The sequence below is a fragment of the Lolium rigidum genome, chromosome 5, assembly GCF_022539505.1.
Source record: "Lolium rigidum isolate FL_2022 chromosome 5, APGP_CSIRO_Lrig_0.1, whole genome shotgun sequence".
Taxonomy (NCBI): domain Eukaryota; kingdom Viridiplantae; phylum Streptophyta; class Magnoliopsida; order Poales; family Poaceae; genus Lolium; species Lolium rigidum.
Window position 1 is genome coordinate 4,767,014 of NC_061512.1, and position 18,624 is coordinate 4,785,637.

Here is an 18,624-nt window from a genome sequence, read left to right on the forward strand (position 1 = left end):
ACCAAGATCCACTAAGGAATAGCTAGTATTGGTGAAATCTCTCTTGGTAGAACTATAGATCGGGGTCTCCTCCACCCTTCCTCAAAGTTTGGGCAAGATTGGTTGGATGGGGAGGGAGATCCTCAAGAATTAAGCTCAGCAACAATGGAGGAGAGAGAGGGGGAAGAGATAAAAACGAGTTGGGGAAGAAGGGGCCCTTAAATAGGCTCCTCCAAATCCAACCGTTATGTCCAGATTTGGCCTAGCGGTACTACCGCTTCGGGAAGCGGTACTACCGCTCTGAGTTCGAAATCCTCCCAGATCTGGTCAAAGGACGCAGAGCGGTACTACCGCACGAGGTACCGCTTGAGGTACCGCAATAGGGTCCAGACCTTACTGGATCCAAAGTGGTACCAGAGCGGTACCAGGGCGGTACGACCGTAACTTGGTTACGGTAACTAAGCGGTACCGTGAGCGGTACTACCGCTCGTGAGCGGTACTACCGCCCAGTGCTTGCAGGGGTACCGCAGCGTGTTCTGGGAGATGAAATCAGTGCAGACTCAAAGCGGTACCGAGGGCGGTACCTATAGGGGTAGCGGTACTACCGCTACAGGTACCGGTAGTACCGGCCTGGCTAAATCTGGTTTTCTTCCCTTTTTCTCTCCAACCATGTTACCTCGCCAAACACACACAAAACCAGAAAACCTATCAACTACGCTTCAGTCTTCCGGTCTTGACGCGTCCGGTGAGGTCACCGTGCTCTTGCAAATCTAACAATGATACTCAAGGCACACGGTGAGATAACTCAAGTGTTGTCATCAAACACACAAAACATGGGGTTTAAAGTTTGCTCTTACAGAAGGGACACTGGAAGCGTAATTGCTCCAAGTATTTGGCGGATCTGAAGAGCGGCCTTGTCAAGAAGAAGAAAGAAGGTATATCTGATATACATGTTATAGATGTTTATCTTACTGGTTCTCGTACTAGTACCTGTGTATTTGATACTGGTTCGGTTGCTCATATTTGTAACTCGAAACAGGAACTAAAGAATAAACGAAGACTACTGAAGGATGAAGTGACGATGCGCGTTGGAAATGGATCCAAAGTCGATGTGATCGCTGTCGGCACACTTCCTCTACATCTACCTTCGGGATTAGTTTTAAACCTCAATAATTGTTATTTCGTACCCGCGTTGAGCATGAACATTATATCCGGATCTTGTTTAATGCAAGACGGTTATTCATTCAAGTCCGAGAATAATGGTTGTTCTATTTTTATGAATAATATCTTTTATGGTCGAGCACACGAAAAGAATGGTTTATTTCGTTAGATCTCGATAGTAGTGATACACATATTCATAACATTGATGCTAAGCGAATTAAATAGAATGATAATTCTACTTATATGTGGCACTGTCGTCTTGGTCATATTGGAGTGAAACGCATGAAGAAACTCCATACCGATGGATTACTTGAATCAATTGACTTTGAGTCACTTGATAGATGCGAAGCATGTCTAATGGGAAAAATGACTAAGACTCCATTCTCTCGGTATTATGGAGCGAGCTACGGACTTATTGGAAATCATACATACCGATGTGTGCGGACCAATGAGTGTAGCCTCGCGCGGTGGTTATCGTTATGTTCTAACCTTCACGGATGATCCGAGTAGATATGGGTATATCTATTTCATGAAACATAAATCTGAAACTTTCGAGAAGTTTAAGGAATTCCAAAGTGAAGTAGAAAATCAACGTAACAAGAAGATTAAATTTCTACGATCCGATCGCGGAGGTGAATATCCGAGTTATGAGTTTGGCATGCATTTAAAGAAATGCGGAATACTTTCACAATTGACACCGCCGGGAACACCACAACGAAACGGTGTGTCCGAACGTCGTAATCGAACTCTTTTAGATATGGTTCGTTCTATGATGTCTCTTACTGATTTGCCATTATCATTTTGGAGTTATGCATTAGAGACAGCCGCATTCACTTTAAATAGAGCACCATCAAAATCCGTTGAAACGACACCGTATGAATTATGGTTTAATAAGAAACCTAAACTGTCGTTCCTTAAAGTTTGGGGTTGCGAAGCCTATGTAAAAAAGTTACAACCGGACAAGCTAGAACCCAAAGCGGAAAAATGCGTCTTCATAGGATACCCTAAGGAAACTATAGGGTACACTTTCTATCACGAGATCCGAAGGCAAAATCTTTGTTGCTAAGAACGGAACCTTTCTTGAGAAAGAATTTCTCACTAAAGAAGTGACTCGGAAGAAAAGTAGAACTCGATGAGATTGATGAATCTTCACTTGTTGATCGGAGTAGCGCAATACCGGAAGTTGTTCCTGTGCGGCCTACACCGGCAACGAGAGGAAGCTAATGATAATGATCATGAAACTTCGAATGAGATAGCTGCCGAACCTCACGGATCAACAAGGGAACGTGCCACTCTCGATTGGTATGATCCTTGTCTAAATGTCATGATTGTGGACAACAATGATGAAGACCCTGCGACGTATGAAGAAGCGATGATGAGCCCGAGATTCCAACAAATGGCAAGAAGCCATGAAATCCGAAATGGGATCCATGTATGATAACAAAGTATGGACTTTGGTAGACTTACTCGATAGCCGCAAGGCCGTCGAGAATAAATGGATCTTCAAGAGAAAAATAGATGCCGATGGTAATATTACTCGTCTATAAAGCTCGACTTGTCGCAAAGGGTTTCCGACAAATTCAAGGTGTTGACTACGATGAGACTTTCTCACCTGTAGTGAAGCTAAAATCTGTAAGGATTTTGTTAGCAATAAGCTGCATTTTTCGATTATGAGATTTGGCGAGATGGATGTCAAAACGGCGTTCCTTAATGGAGACATTGAGGAAGAGTTGTATATGGTACAACCCAAAGGTTTTGTCGATCCTAAAAATGTCGACAAAGTATGCAAACTTCAGCGTTCAATTTATGGATCGAAGCAAGCATCGAGAAGTTGGAACCGACGCTTTGATAAGGTGATCAAAGACTTCGGGTTTATACGGTGTCATGGAGAGGCTCGTATTTACAAGAAAGTGAGTGGGAGCTCCGTAGCGTTCTCGATATTATATGTAGATGACATATTATTGATTGGGAATGATATAGAACTATTAAGCGATGTAAAAGGTTATTTGAATAATAGTTTTTCAATGAAAGACCTTGGTGAAGCATCGTATATATTAGGCATCAAGATTTATAGAGATAGATCAAGACGCCTAATAGGGCTATCACGAGTACATACCTGGACAAGATTCTAAAGAAGTTTAGAATGGACGAAAGTAAGAAAGGATTCTTACCTATGTTACCGGGCAAGGTCTTGAGTAAGACTCAAGGTCCAGCCACGGCGAGAAGAAAGAGAAAGGATGAATCGGATCCCCTATGCCTCGGCGAGTAGGCTCTATCATGTATGCCATGCTATGTACTAGACCGGATATAGCACATGTTGTTAGTTTGACTAGCGAGATATCAAAGTGATCCGGGAATGGAACACTTCGGACAGCGGTCAAGAATATCCCGAAGTACTTGAAAAGAACTAAGGATATGTTTCTTTGTTATGGAGGTGACCAAGAGCTCGTTGTAACCGGTTACACCGATGCAAGTTGGAACGCCGATCACGATGACTCTAAGTCACGATCCGGGTACGTGTTTATATTGAATGGTGCTTTGCGGTAGGTCGGGCAAGCTCGAAGCGAGTGCACGGTGGTGAAGTCTTCAACGAGAATCGGAGTACATAGCGGCTTCGGAGGCTTCATCGAAGCGGTATGGATGAAGAGGTTCATTGTAGAGCTCGGTGTGGTTCCTAGTGCATTGGACCCACTAGTCATCTACCGTGACAACATGGGTGCCATCGCCAATGCACAAGAACCAAGGTCACACAAGAGGCTGAAGCATATCAAGCTGCGTTATCATTCGATTCGCGAGCACATCGAAGATGGAGAAGTAAAGATTTGCAAAGTACACACTGATCTGAATGTAGCAGATCCGTTGACTAAAGCTCTCCCTAGGGCAAAGCATGACCAACACCAGAATGCCATGGGTGTTAGGTACCTTACAATGTAATCTAGATTATTGACTCTAGTGCAAGTGGGAGATCTGTTGGAGATATGCCCAAGAGGCAATAATAAAAGTGGTTATTATATATCTTTATGTTTATGATAAATGTTTATATACCATGCTATAATTGTATTAACCGAAACATTGATACATGTGTGTTATGTAAACAACAATGAGTCCCTAGTAAGCCTCTTAACTAGCTTGTTGATTAATAGATGATTAGTTTCATAATCATGAACATTGGATATTATTAATAACAAGGTTATATCATTATATGAATGATGTAATGGACACACCCAATTAAGTGTAGCATAAGATCACGTCATTAAGTTATTTGCTATAAGCTTTCGATACATAGTTACCTAGTCCTTTCGACCATGAGATCATGTAAATCACTTATACCGGAAAGGTACTTTGATTACATCAAACGCCACTCTGCGTAAATGGGTGGTTATAAAGGTGGGATTAAGTATCCGAAAAGTATGAGTTGAGGCATATGGATCAACGGTGGGATTTGTCCATCCCGATGACGGATAGATATACTCTGGGCCCTCTCGGTGGAATGTCGTCTAATGTCTTGCAAGCATATGAATAAGTTCATAAGAGACCACATACCACGGTACGAGTAAACGGTACTTGTCGGGAGACGAGGTTGAACAAGGTATAGAGTGATACCGATGATCAAACCTCGGACAAGTAAAATATCGCGTGACAAAGGGAATTGGTATCGTATGTGAATGGTTCATTCGATCACTAAGTCATCGTTGAATGTGTGGGAGCCATTATGGATCTCCAGATCCCGCTATTGGTTATTGGTCGGAGAGAGTTCTCACCCATGTCCACATAGTTCACGAACCGTAGAGTGACACACTTAAGGTTTGATGTTGTAATAATAGGACTTGAATATGGAATGGAGTTCGAAGTTTTGTTCGGAGTCTCGGATGGGATCCCGGACATCACGAGGAGTTCCGGAATGGTCCGGAGAATAAGATTCATATATAGGAAGTCATTTTATAAGTTTGAAAATGATCCGGTGCATTTATGGAAGGTTCTAGAAGGTTCTAGAAAAGTCCGGAAGAAATCACTTTGGAAGGCGGAGTCCCGGAGGGACTCCACCACCCATGGCCGGCCAACCCTAGAGGGGTGGAGTCCCAGGTGGGCTCCACCAAGGTGGCCGGCCACCTCCTCCCAAGGAAAGGTGGGAATCCCACCTCAAGTGGGAATCCCACCTTGGGTAGGTTTCATGTCATATGGAAGGTTTTGGTTTGGGGTCTTATTCGAAGACTTGTAGACCAACTCTTGGGTGTTCCACCTATATAATGAGGAGCAAGGGGAGGGGCCGGCCACTAGGGGTGGACATAAAGCTCAAGGCTCGAGGCTTGGCTCGGGCTCGATAAGGCTTGGCTCGGGCTCGACTCGGCTCGAAGGTCGGACAAGCCAAGCCTAAACCTTCCGATCAAGGCTCGAGGCTCGACAAGCCTGCTCGATGAAGCTCGCAAGCCGGCTCGAAGGCTCGATGTAATAAAAAAATTACCATAACCTTTACTAAAAATGTATCATTTCATAATTATAAATAACAATTAAGCATGAATACATATGTAACATTGTCTAACAAGGTCCACAAAATACCAATACCGAACAATACATATTGCAAGTTCATCAGATAAATGCATGCACTTAGTTCAATAGAAAGTGTCACCGATGCATGCATTTAGTTCAACAAATACTAGTACAGCTAATAGAACATGAGCCTGCTATTGTCACTCCCTGAACCACCAAGTCCAATCTGCAGCACACAAACAAAAAAATTACCATTCACTCTAATTATTCAGTTTTGCTCCCGTCCAGGTCGCATCTTCAGCCAATGTTGGAGATTGACTGTAATTATTCAGTTTTGCTCCCGTGCAGCATACCTCTTCCACCGGAGGTGGAGAATTAAAGAAAGGAGCAGCCGGTGGTGGGCATTCTTGGTGGTCTGAGGAAACGAGCAGGCTACCGATGCCGGACACATGTGGCGAAGCTAGCTGCATCCCGGACGGAAGGCTAGCTGGAGAAGGGCTGACGACCGACGGGCCACTGGCGACGGGCGGAGGGCCGCGGCTGACCTTACATGACCTGCACCTTGAGGGACCTACAGGATCAAATCAGGAGGAGCAGGGGTAGGGGAGCCATGGAGAAGGAGATGAGGTCGGTGTTTGCCGGCACGGGAAGTGGCTGTGGCAGCAGGCATCAGCGGCGGCGGCGCCGGCCCTAACAAGATGAGTGAGAATGTGAGATCAAGGTAGACAGGAGGATGAGGATTCCTCAAGGGATAGGTCACACACGGGGGTGGGGGGAATTAATTCGGCTAGGCGATCGGCTCGACGAGCCACTCGAGCCGAGCCTCAAGCCTCCCGAGCCGAGCCTGCTTTCTAAAAACGTTTTTGACACAAGCCAAGCCAGGCTCGGCTCGATTTTTCTCGAGCCTATACGAGCCGAGCCACGAGCCGGCTCGGCTCGGCTCGATTCCACCCCTACCGGCCACACCAAAGCCATTGTGGCCGCACCCCTCATAGTGGCCGGCCACCTCTCCCTCTCCCAAACCCTAGCCGCCCCACCTCCTCCACCTCTCCCGCAACGCTTAGCGAAGCTCCGCCGAAGTTTTCCATCGCCACCGCCACCACGCCATCGTGTTGTCGGATTCAAGGAGGAGCTACTACTTCCGCTGCCCGCTGGAACGGGGAGAAGGACGTCGTCTTCATCAACACCGAACGTGTGACCGAGTACGGAGGTGCTGCCCGATTGTGGCACCGTCAAGATCTTCTACGCGCTTTTGAAAGCGTCAAGTGATCGTCTACCGCAGCAACAAGAGCCTCATCTTGTAGGCTTTGGAAATCTTCAAGGGTGAGTCTCGTTCATCCCCTCGTTGCTCCCGTCTTATAGATTGCATCTTGGCTTGGATTGCGTTCTCGCGGTAGGAAATTTTTTGTTTTCTATGCAACGAATCCCTACATATGGGTCCATAGCAGTAGCTAGATGGTTGTCTTCTCCTCATTGTGCTATCATGTTAGATCTTGTGAGCTGCCTATCATGATCAAGATCATCTATTTGTAATGCTACATGTTGTGTTTGTTGGGATCCGATGAATATGGAATACTATGTCAAGTTGATTATCAATCTATCATATATGTGTTGTTTATATTCTTGCATGCTCTCCGTTGTTAGTAGAGGCTCTGGCCAAGTTGATACTTGTAACTCCAAGAGGGGGTATTTATGCTCGATAGTGGGTTCATGCCTCCATTGAATGCAGGACGGTGACGAGAAAGTTCTAAGGTTGTGGATGTCTTGTTGCCACTAGGGATAAAACATCAATGCTTTGTCTAAGGATATTTGTGTTGATTACATTACGCACCATACTTAATGCAATTGTCTCGTTGTTTGCAACTTAATACTCGGAAGGGGTGCGGATGCTAACTCGAAGGTGGACTTTTTAGGCATAGATGCATGCTGGATAGCGGTCTATGTACTTTGTCGTAATGCCCTGATTAAATCTCATAGTAGTCATCGTGATATGTATGTGCATTGTTATGCCCTCTCTATTTGTCAATTGCCCAACTGTAATTTGTTCACCCAACATGCTATTTATCTTATTGGAGAGGCACCACTAGTGAACTGTGGACCACGGTCCATTCTTTTACATCTGAAATACAATATACTGCAATACTTGTTCTTTACTGTTCTTCGCAAACAAACATCATCTTCCATACTATACATTTAATCCTTTGTTTATAGCAAGCCGGTGAGATTGACAACCTCACTGTTACGTTGGGGCAAAGTACTTTGATTGTGTTGTGCGAGTTCCACGTTGGCGCCGGAATCCCTGGTGTTGCGCCGCACTACACTCCGTCACCAACGACCTTCACGTGATCCTTGACTCCTACTGGTTCGATAACCTTGGTTTCTTACTGAGAGAAAACTTGCTGCTGTACGCACCACACCTTTCTCTTGGGGTTCCCAACAGACGTGTGCTTCACGCGTATCAAGCTCTTTTTCTGGCGCCGTTGCCGGGGAGATCAAGACACGCTGCAAGGGGAGTCTCCCACATCCAATCTCTTTACTTTGTTTTTGTCTTGCTTTACTTTATTTTATTTACTGCTTTGTTTGTTCTGTATATCAAAAATACAAAAAAATTAGTTACTAGTTTTACTTTATTTACTGTCTTGTTTGCGTTCTCTATATTAAAAACACAAAAAAAATAGTTACTTGCATTTACTTTATTTACCTTTTGTTTATTTCATCATGTTTCCTCCTAAGTTCACTCTGAAAGACATACCGGTAGGACGAGGGTCTATCATTGGAAGAGATAATATAGAAGCATTTTTCACCCATGTTAGTATGGATGAAGATTTTGAAGATACACCCTTGGTAAAAGTTGCTCCTACTTATGAAAGTGCTACTCGCTCGTTTAATACACATGTTGGAAACTAGATTTGTTAATCTCAATCCTATAATCCAACATATGTTTCTTACACTCTCCGATATGGAAATGGGAGAAAAGAGAAATTTTGTTTTAGATGTCCTTCTTAGAGAATTTGGTGATATAGCTAAAGAAGCTAGAAAAGTTTTTATTAAGCATAAGAGGCTTGGTCTTTTCACCGATTTTGCAAGAACACTTGAAAAGATGGACATGGATAGAATAAAGTACACTAATAATGTTAATGATGGTGGGGAGATTAAAGTACCAATACCTAGTAAGCTCCTAGGAATGCATGAAGCTCTAGAAAATAACTATGCTTGGCTTGTTCCTGAAAATTTGTTTGATGAGAATAGCAAGCCTAAGAGTAATGAAAAAGGGGCCTCCGAAACTTACATAGATAAGATACAATGCATAGTTGAGAAAAATCCAAACCCCTCTCGTTGATGCTTCATCTCTTGATAATACTTGATTCACACTTTCGCGCCTAGCTGAAAGGCGTTAAAGAAAAGCGCTTATGGGAGACAACCCATTATTTTACTTCTGCACTTTTGTTTTATATTTGAGTCTTGGAAGTTGTTACTACTGTAGCAACCTCTCCTTATATTTATTTTATTTCATTGTTGTGCCAAGTAAAGTCTTTGATAGTAGGGTTGATACTAGATTTGGATTACTGCGCAGAAACAGATTTCTTACTGTCACGAAATTGAGCAGCCCCGTCCGTAGGTAACTCAGAAAAATCTGCCAATTTACGTGCGTGATCCTCAGATATGTACGCAACTTTCAATCAATATGAGATTTTTCATCTGAGCAAGTTAAGTGCCCCAGAAAAATTCGTCTTTACGGACTATTCTGTTTTGACAGATTCTGCCTTTTATTTCGCATTGCCTGTTTTGCTATGTTTGATGGATTTCTTTGTTCCATTAACTTTCAGTAGCTTTGTGCAATGTCCATAAGTGTTAACAATGATTATGTCAGCTCTGAATATGTGAATTTTTTATTATGCACTAACCCTCTAATGAGTTTGTTTTGAGTTTGGTGTGGAGGAAGTTTCAAGGGTCAAGAGAGGAGGATGATACAATATGATCAAGAAGAGTGAAAAGTCTAAGCTTGGGGATGCCCCCGTGGTTCATCCCTGCATATTTTAAGAAGACCCAAGCATCTAAGCTTGGGGATGCCCAAGGCATCCCTTCTTCATCGACAACTTATCAGGTCACCTCTAGTGAAACTATATTTTTATTCCGTCACATCTTATGTGCTTTACTTGGAGCGTCTGTATGTTTTTATTTTTGTTTGTGTTTGAATAAAATCGGATCCTAGCATTCTTTGTTTGGGAGAGAGACACGCTCCGTTGTTTCATATGAACACTCGGTGTTCTTAGCTTTACTTTTAATGTTCATGACGAAGGTTGAAACTCGCTTCGTTCATTGTTATATGGTTGGAAACAGAAAATGCTTCATGTGGTAATTGGTATAATGTCTTGAATAATTTGATACTTGGCAATTGTTGTGCTCATATAGATCATGTTTAAGCTCTTGCATCATGTACTTTGGACCTATTAATGAAGAACTACATAGAGCTTGTTAAAATTTGGTTTGCATGATTGGTCTCTCTAGAGTCTAGATATTTTCTCGGTGAGGTGTTTGAACAATAAGGAAGACAGAGTGTAGAGTCTTATAATGCTTGCAATATGTTCTTATGTAAGTTTTGCTGTACCGGTTCATACTTGTGTTTGCTTCAAACAACCTTGCTAGCCTAAGCCTTGTATTGAGAGGGATTTCTTCTCGTGCATCCAAATCCTTGAGCCAAAAACTATGCCATTTGTGTCCACCATACCTACCTACTACATGGTATTTCTCTGCCATTTCAAAGTAAATTACTTGAGTGCTACCTTTAAAATTCTATTATTTGTCTTTGGAATACATAGCTCATGAGAAAATAGCCTTAAAAACTATTGTGGTATTGAATATGTTACTTATGTATCTTATTTCTTATAAGTTGCTTGTTGAGCGATAACCATGTTTCTGGGGACGCCATCAACTATTACACCTTTGTTGAATATCATGTGAGTTGCTATGCATGTTCGTCTTGTCTGAAGTAAGGGTGATTTATCATGATCAAATGGTTTGAGTATGCATATTGTTAGAGAAGAACATTGGGCCGCTAACTAAAGCCATGAATCATGGTGGAAGTTTCAGTTTGAACATTAATCCTCAATCTCTTATGAGTATATTATCTGTTGTTGAATGCTTATGCATTAAAGAGGAGTCCATTATCTGTTGTCTATGTTGTCCCGGTATGGATGTCCTAAGTTGAGATCTATCAAAAACGAGAAATCAAATGCGATCTATCTCCTTGGACCTTTGTACAGGCGACATAGAGGTACCCCTTTGTGACACTTGGTTGAAACATATGTTATGCAATGATAATCCATGTAAATTCAAGCTAATTAGGACAAGGTGCGGGAACTATTGGTACTCTATGCATGAGGCTTGCAACTTATAGGATATCTTATGCATAACACATATGAATTATTACTACCGTTGACAAAATTGTTTCTATGTTTTCAAAATGAAAAGCTCTAGCACAAAAATACTAATCCATGCTTCCCTCTGCGAAGGGCCATTCTTTTACTTTATGTGCAGTCAGTTTACCTACTTCTTTCTATCTTAGAAGCAAACACTTGTGTCAACTATATGCATTGATTCCTACATACTTTCTTATTTGCATTCATCATATTACTTTATGTTGACAATTATCCATGAGATACATCCATGAGATAAACATGTTGAAGTTGAAAGCAACTGCTGAAACTTATATCTTCCTTTGTGTTGCTTCATAGCTTTCTACTAAGAATCTATTGCTTTATGAGTTAACTCTTATGCAAGTCTTATTGATGCTTGTCTTGAAAGTACTATTCATGAAAAGTCTTTGCTATATGATTCAGCTTGTTTAATCATTGTCTTTACCATTGCTTCGAATCACCGCATTCATCTCATATGCTTTACAATAGTATTGATCAAGATTATGATAGCACGTCACTTCGTAAATTATCCTTGTTATCGTTTACCTACTCGAGGGCGAGTAGGAACTAAGCTTGGGGATGCTTGATACGTCTCAAACGTATCTATAATTTCTTATGTTCCATGCTACTTTTATGATGATACTCACATGTTTTATACACACTTTATGTCATTATTATGCATTTTCCGGCACTAACCTATTGACGAGATGCCGAAGAGCCAGTTGCTGTTTTCTGCTGTTTTTGGTTTCAGAAATCCTACAAAGGAAATATTCTCGGAATTGGACGAAATCAACGCCCAGGGTCTTATTTTTCCACGAAGCTTCCAGAAGACCGAAGAGCATACAAAGTGGGGCCACGAGGGCCCATAACCATAGGGCGGCGCGACCTGCATGGGGCCCGCGCCGGCCTATGGTGTGGGGCCCCTGCGCCGCCTCCAACCCTGCCCTTCCGCCTACTTATAGCCTTCGTCGCGAAAACCCCTGTACCGAGAGCCACGATACGGAAAACCTTCTAGAGACGCCGCCGCCGCCAATCCCATCTCGGGGGATTCAGAGATCGCCTCCGGCACCCTCGCCGGAGAGGGGAATCATCTCCCGGAGGACTCTTCATCACCATGATCGCCTCCGGATTGATGTGTGAGTAGTTCACCCCTGGACTATGGGTCCATAGCGATAGCTAGATGGTTGTCTTCTCCTCATTGTGCTATCATGTTAGATCTTGTGAGCTGCCTATCATGATCAAGATCATCTATTTGTAATGCTACATGTTGTGTTTGTTGGGATCCGATGAATATGGAATACTATGTCAAGTTGATTATCAATCTATCATATATGTGTTGTTTATGTTCTTGCATGCTCTCCGTTGCTAGTAGAGGCTCTGGCCAAGTTGATACTTGTAACTCCGAGAGGGGGTATTTATGCTCGATAGTGGGTTCATGCCTCCATTGAATCTGGGACGATGTGACGAAAGTTCTAAGGTTGTGGATGTGCTCGTTGCCACTAGGGATAAAACATCAATGCTCTGTCTAAGGATATTTGTGTTGATTACATTACGCACCATACTTAATGCAATTGTCTGTTGTTTGCAACTTAATACTGGAAGGGGTTCGGATGCTAACCTGAAGGTGGACTTTTTAATCCTTTGTTTACAACAAGCCGGTGAGATTGACAACCTCACTGTTACGTTGGGGCAAAGTACTTTGATTGTGTTGTGCAGGTTCCACGTTGGCGCCGGAATCCCTGGTGTTGCGCCGCACTACACTCCGTCACCAACGACCTTCACGTGATCCTTGACTGCCACTGGTTCGATAACCTTGGTTTCTTACTGAGGGAAAACTTGCTGATGTACGCATCACACCTTCCTCTTGGGGTTCCCAACGGACGTGTGCTTCACGCGTATCAGGGGGCGCGCCAGCCTATGAGGAGGGAGCCCCCTGGCTCCTCCGACTCCGCCTCTTCGCCTATTTAACCCCTCGTGACCTAAAAACTCGACACCAATTGACGAAACTCCAGAAAGACTCCAGGGACGCCGCCGCCATCGCGAAACTCCGTTTCGGGGGACAGAAGTCTCTATTCCGGCACGCCGCCGGGATGGGGAATTGCCCCCGGAAGGCATCTCCATCGACACCACCGCCATCTTCATCGTCATTGCTGTCTCCTATGATGAGGAGGGAGTAGTTCTCCCCCGAGGCTAAGGGCTGTACCGGTAGCTATGTGGTTCATCTCTCTCTCCCATGTGATCTTTATGTGATCATGAGCTTTGTATCACTATTAATCTATGTGCTACTCTAGTGATGTTATTAAAGTAGTCTATTCCTCCTTCATGATGTAATGTGGACAAGTGTGTGCATCATGTAGTACTTGGCGTAGGTTATGATTGTGATCTCTTGTAGATTATGAAGTTAACTATTACTATGCACTCTAGAGTTACTTTAATATGAACTCCGGATTCACTCTCCATGGTGTGACAGTGACAGTGTTTGCATCGTGTGTGATTCCTTTATGACGTTGTGGAGCTTGTTTACTCCGGCTTGAGGGGGGGCCCGCGCGGCCCTAGCATGTGGGGCCCCCGTGCCTCCTCCGACTCCGCCCTTCCGCCTACTTAAAGCCTTCGTCGCGAATACCCCAGTACCGAGAGCCACGATACGGAAAACCTACCAGAGACGCCGCCGCCGCCAATCCCATCTCGGGGGATTCAGGAGATCGCCTCCGGCACCCCGCCGGAGAGGGGAATCATCTCCCGGAGGTCTCTTCATCGCCATGATCGCCTCCGGATCGATGTGTGAGTAGTCCACCCCTGGACTATGGGTCCATAGCAGTAGCTAGATGGTTGTCTTCTCCTCATTGTGCTATCATGTTAGATCTTGTGAGCTTCCTATCATGATCAAGATCATCTATTTGTAATGCTACATGTTGTGTTTGTTGGGATCCGATGAATATTGAATACTATGTCAAGTTGATTATCAATCTATCATATATGTTGTTTATGTTCTTGCATGCTCTCCGTTGCTAGTAGATGCTCCGGCCAAGTTGATACTTGTAACTCCAAGAGGGAGTATTTATGCTCGATAGTGGGTTCATGCCTCCATTGAATCTGGGAGTGACAAGCAACCTCTAAGGTTGTGGATGTGCTGTTGCCACTAGGGATAAAACATAGATGCTTTGTCTAAGGATATTTGTGTTGATTACATTACGCACCATACTTAATGCAATTGTCTCGTTGTTTGCAACTTAATACCGGAAGGGGTTCGGATGATAACCTCGAAGGTGGACTTTTTAGGCATAGATGCATGCTCGGATAGCGGTCTATGTACTTTGTCGTAATGCCCCGATTAAATCTCATAGTACTCATCATGATATATGTATGTGCATTGTTATGCCTTCTTTATTTGTCAATTGCCCAACCGTAATTCGTTCACCCAACATGCTATTTATCTTATGGGAGAGACACCACTAGTGAACTGTGGACCCCGGTCCATTCTTTACATCCGAAATACAATCTACTGCAATTGTTCTTTACTCGTTCTTCGCAAACAAACGTCATCATCCACACTATACATCTAATCCTTTGTTTACAGCAAGCCGGTGAGATTGACAACCTCACTCGTTATGTTGGGGCAAAGTACTTTGATTGTGTTGTGCAGGTTCCACGTTGGCGCCGGAATCCCCGGTGTTGCGCCGCACTACACTCCGCCACCAACAACCTTCACGTGTTCCTTGACTCCTACTGGTTCGATAACCTTGGTTTCTTACTGAGGGAAAACTTGCTGCTGTACGCATCACACCTTCCTCTTGGGGTTCCCAACGAACGTGTGTCCCACATCGATAGCAAGATATTTTCTGGCGCCGTTGCCGGGGAGATCAAGACACGCTGCAAGGGGAGTCTCCCACATCCAATCTCTTTACTTTGTTTTTGTCTTGCTTTGTTTTATTTTATTTACTGCTTTGTTTGCTCTCTATATCAAAAACACAAAAAAATTAGTTGCTAGTTTTACTTTATTTACTGTCTTGTTCTCCATATCAAAAACCCAAAAAAATTAGTTACTTGCATTTACTTTATTTAGTTTGCTTTATTTACTACTGCTAAAATGGGTACTCCTGAAAATACTAAGTTGTGTGACTTTACTAGCACAAATAATAATGATTTCTTATGCACACCTATTGCTCCACCTGCTACTACAGCAGAATTCTTTGAAATTAAACCTGCTTTACTAAAGCTTGTTATGAGAGAGCAATTTTCTCGGTGTTAGTTCCGATGATGCTTGCTGCCCATCTTAATAATTTTGTTGAACTATGTGAAATGCAAAAGTATAAGGATGTAGATGGTGACATTATAAAATTGAAATTGTTTCCTTTCTCCTTAAGAGGAAGAGCTAAAGATTGGTTGCTATCTTTGCCTAGAAATAGTATTGATTCATGGACTAAATGTAAGGATGCTTTTATTGGTAGATATTATCCTCCCACTAAAATTATATCTTTGAGAAGTAGCATAATGAATTTCAAGCAATTAGATAATGAACATGTTGCTCAAGCATGGGAGAGAATGAAATCTTTGGTAAAGAATTGCCCAACCCATGGACTAACTACTTGGATGATCATCCAAACCTTTTATGCAGGACTGAATTTTTCTTCGCGGAACCTATTGGATTCAGCTGCTGGAGGTACCTTTATGTCCATCACTTTGGGGGCGGCAACAAATCTTCTTGATGATATGATGATAAATTACTCTGAATGGCACACTGGAAAGAGCTCCACAAGGTAAGAAGGTAAATTCCGTTGAAGAAACCTCCTCCTTGAGTGATAAGATTGATGCTATTATGTCTATGCTTGTGAATGGTAGATCTAATGTTGATCCTAATAATGTTCCTTTAGCTTCATTGGTTGCCCAAGAAGAACATGTTGATGTGAATTTCATTAAAAGTAATAATTTCAACAACAATGCTTATAGGAATAATTCGGTAACAACTATAGGCCATATCCTTCCGCTAATGGTAATGGTTATGGTAATTCTTATGGGAATTCTTACAACAATAATAGGAGTGTACCCCCTGGTCTTGAAGCCATGCTTAAAGAATTTATTAGTACACAAACTGCTTTTAATAAATCTGTTGAAGAAAAGCTTGATAAAATTGATGTTCTTGCTTCTAAGTTTGATAGACTTGCCTCTGATGTTGATCTTTTAAAATTGAAAGTTATGCCTAATAAGGATAATGAAAATAAAATTGTTACTACAGCAAATGCCATCCAAGTTCGAATTAATGAAAATATTAGATTGATGGCTGAATTGCATGCTAGGTGGGAAAGAGAAGAAAATGAAAAACTTGCTAAAGAGAATAATGTAGCTAAAGTTTGGACTATTACCACCACTAGTAATGATAATGCTTCACATGTTGCTACACCTCCTACTATCAATGGTAAAATAATTGGTGTTGGCAATGTTTCTACTCCTAGTGCAAAGCGTGCAAAATTGCTCGAAACCTGCTAAAACTGCTTGAAACTGTTTGTGATAAAACTCGCTGAAATTTTTCAAAATATTGGGGACAATGATTCTATTGCTGTAGATCATAATGGTTTAGATTTTGATGATTGTCACATCTCTGAAGTTATAAAGTTCTTACAAAAACTTGCTAAAAGTCCCAATGCTAGTGCTATAAATTTGGCCTTTACAAAACATATTACAAATGCTCTCATAAAAGCTAGAGAAGAGAAACTAAAACTTGACTCTTCTATTCCTAGGAAGTTAGAAGATGGTTGGGAGCCTATCATTAAGATGAGGGTCAATGATTTTGATTGTAATGCTTTATGTGATCTTGGTGCAAGTATTTTTGTTATGCCTAAGAAAATCTATGATATGCTTGACTTGCCACCATTGAAAAATTATTATTTGGATGTTAATCTTGCTGATAATGCTATAAAAAAACCTTTGGGGATGATTGATAATGTTCGCATTATGGTTAACAATAACCTTGTCCCCATTGATTTTGTTGTCTTGGATATTGAATGCAATGCATCTTGTCCCATCATATTGGGAAGACCTTTTCTTCGAACTGTTGGTGCTACCATTGATATGAAGGAAGGTAATATTAAATATCAATTTCCTCTCAAGAAAGGTATGGAACACTTCCCTAGAAAGAGAATGAAGTTACCTTATGATTCTATTATTAGAACAAATTATGATGTTGATGCTTCGTCTCTTGATAATACTTGATTCACACTTTCTACGCCTAGCTGAAAGGCGTTAAAGAAAAGCGCTTATGGGAGACAACCCATTATTTTACTTCTGCACTTTTGTTTTATATTTGAGTCTTGGAAGTTGTTACTACTGTAGCAACCTCTTCTTATCTTTATTTTATTGTATTGTTGTGCCAAGTAAAGTCTTTGATAGTAAAGTCAATACTAGATTTGGATTACTGCGCAGGAACAGATTTCTTGCTGTCACGAAATTGAGTCGCCCCGTCTGTAGAAAATTTAGAAAAATCTGCCAATTTACGTGCGTGATCCTCAGATATGTACGCAACTTTCATTCAATTTGGGAATTTTCATCTGAGCAAGTCTGGTGCCTCTAAAAAATTCGTCTTTACGGACTGTTCTGTTTTGACAGATTCTGCCTTTTATTTCGCATTGCCTGTTTTGCTATGTTTGATGGATTTCTTTATTCCATTAACTTTCAGTAGCTTTGTGCAATGTCCAGAAGTGTTAAGAATGATTATGTCACCTCTGAATATATGAATTTTCAATTATGCACTAACCCTCTAATGAGATTGTTTTGAGTTTGGTGTGGAGGAAGTTTTCAAGGGTCAAGAGAGGAGGATGATACAATATGATCAAGAAGAGTGAAAAGTCTAAGCTTGGGGATGCCCCCGTGGTTCATCCCTGCATATTTTAAGAAGACCCAAGCGTCTAAGCTTGGGGATGCCCAAGGCATCCCTTCTTCATCGACAACTTATCAGGTCACCTCTAGTGAAACTATATTTTTATTCCGTCACATCTTATGTGCTTTACTTGGACCGTCTGTTTGTTTTTATTTTTGTTCTTGTTTTAATAAGATCGGATCCTAGCATTCTTTGTTTGGGAGAGAGACACACTCCGCTATTTCGTATGAACACATATGTTCTTAGCTTTATCTTTAATGTTCATTGCGAAGGTTGAACTACTTCATTCATTGTTATATGGTTGGAAACGGAAAATGCCGCATGTGGTAAATGGTATAATGTCTTGAATAATGTGATACTTGGCAATTGTTGTGCTCATATAGATCATGTTTAAGCTCTTGCATCATGTACTTTGCACCCATTAATGAAGAACTACATAGAGCTTGTTAAAATTTGGTTTGCATGATTAGTTTCTCTAGAGTCTAGATATTTTCTGGTTAAGGTGTTTGAACAACAAGGAGACAATATAAAGTCTTATAATACTTACAATATGTTCATATGTGAGCTTTGCTGCACTTTTTATACTTGAGTTTGCTTCAAACAACCTTGCTAGCCTAGCCTTGTATTGAGAGGAATTCTTCTCGTGCATCCAAATCCTTGAGCCAAAAACTATGCCATTTGTGTCCACCATACCTACCTACCACATGG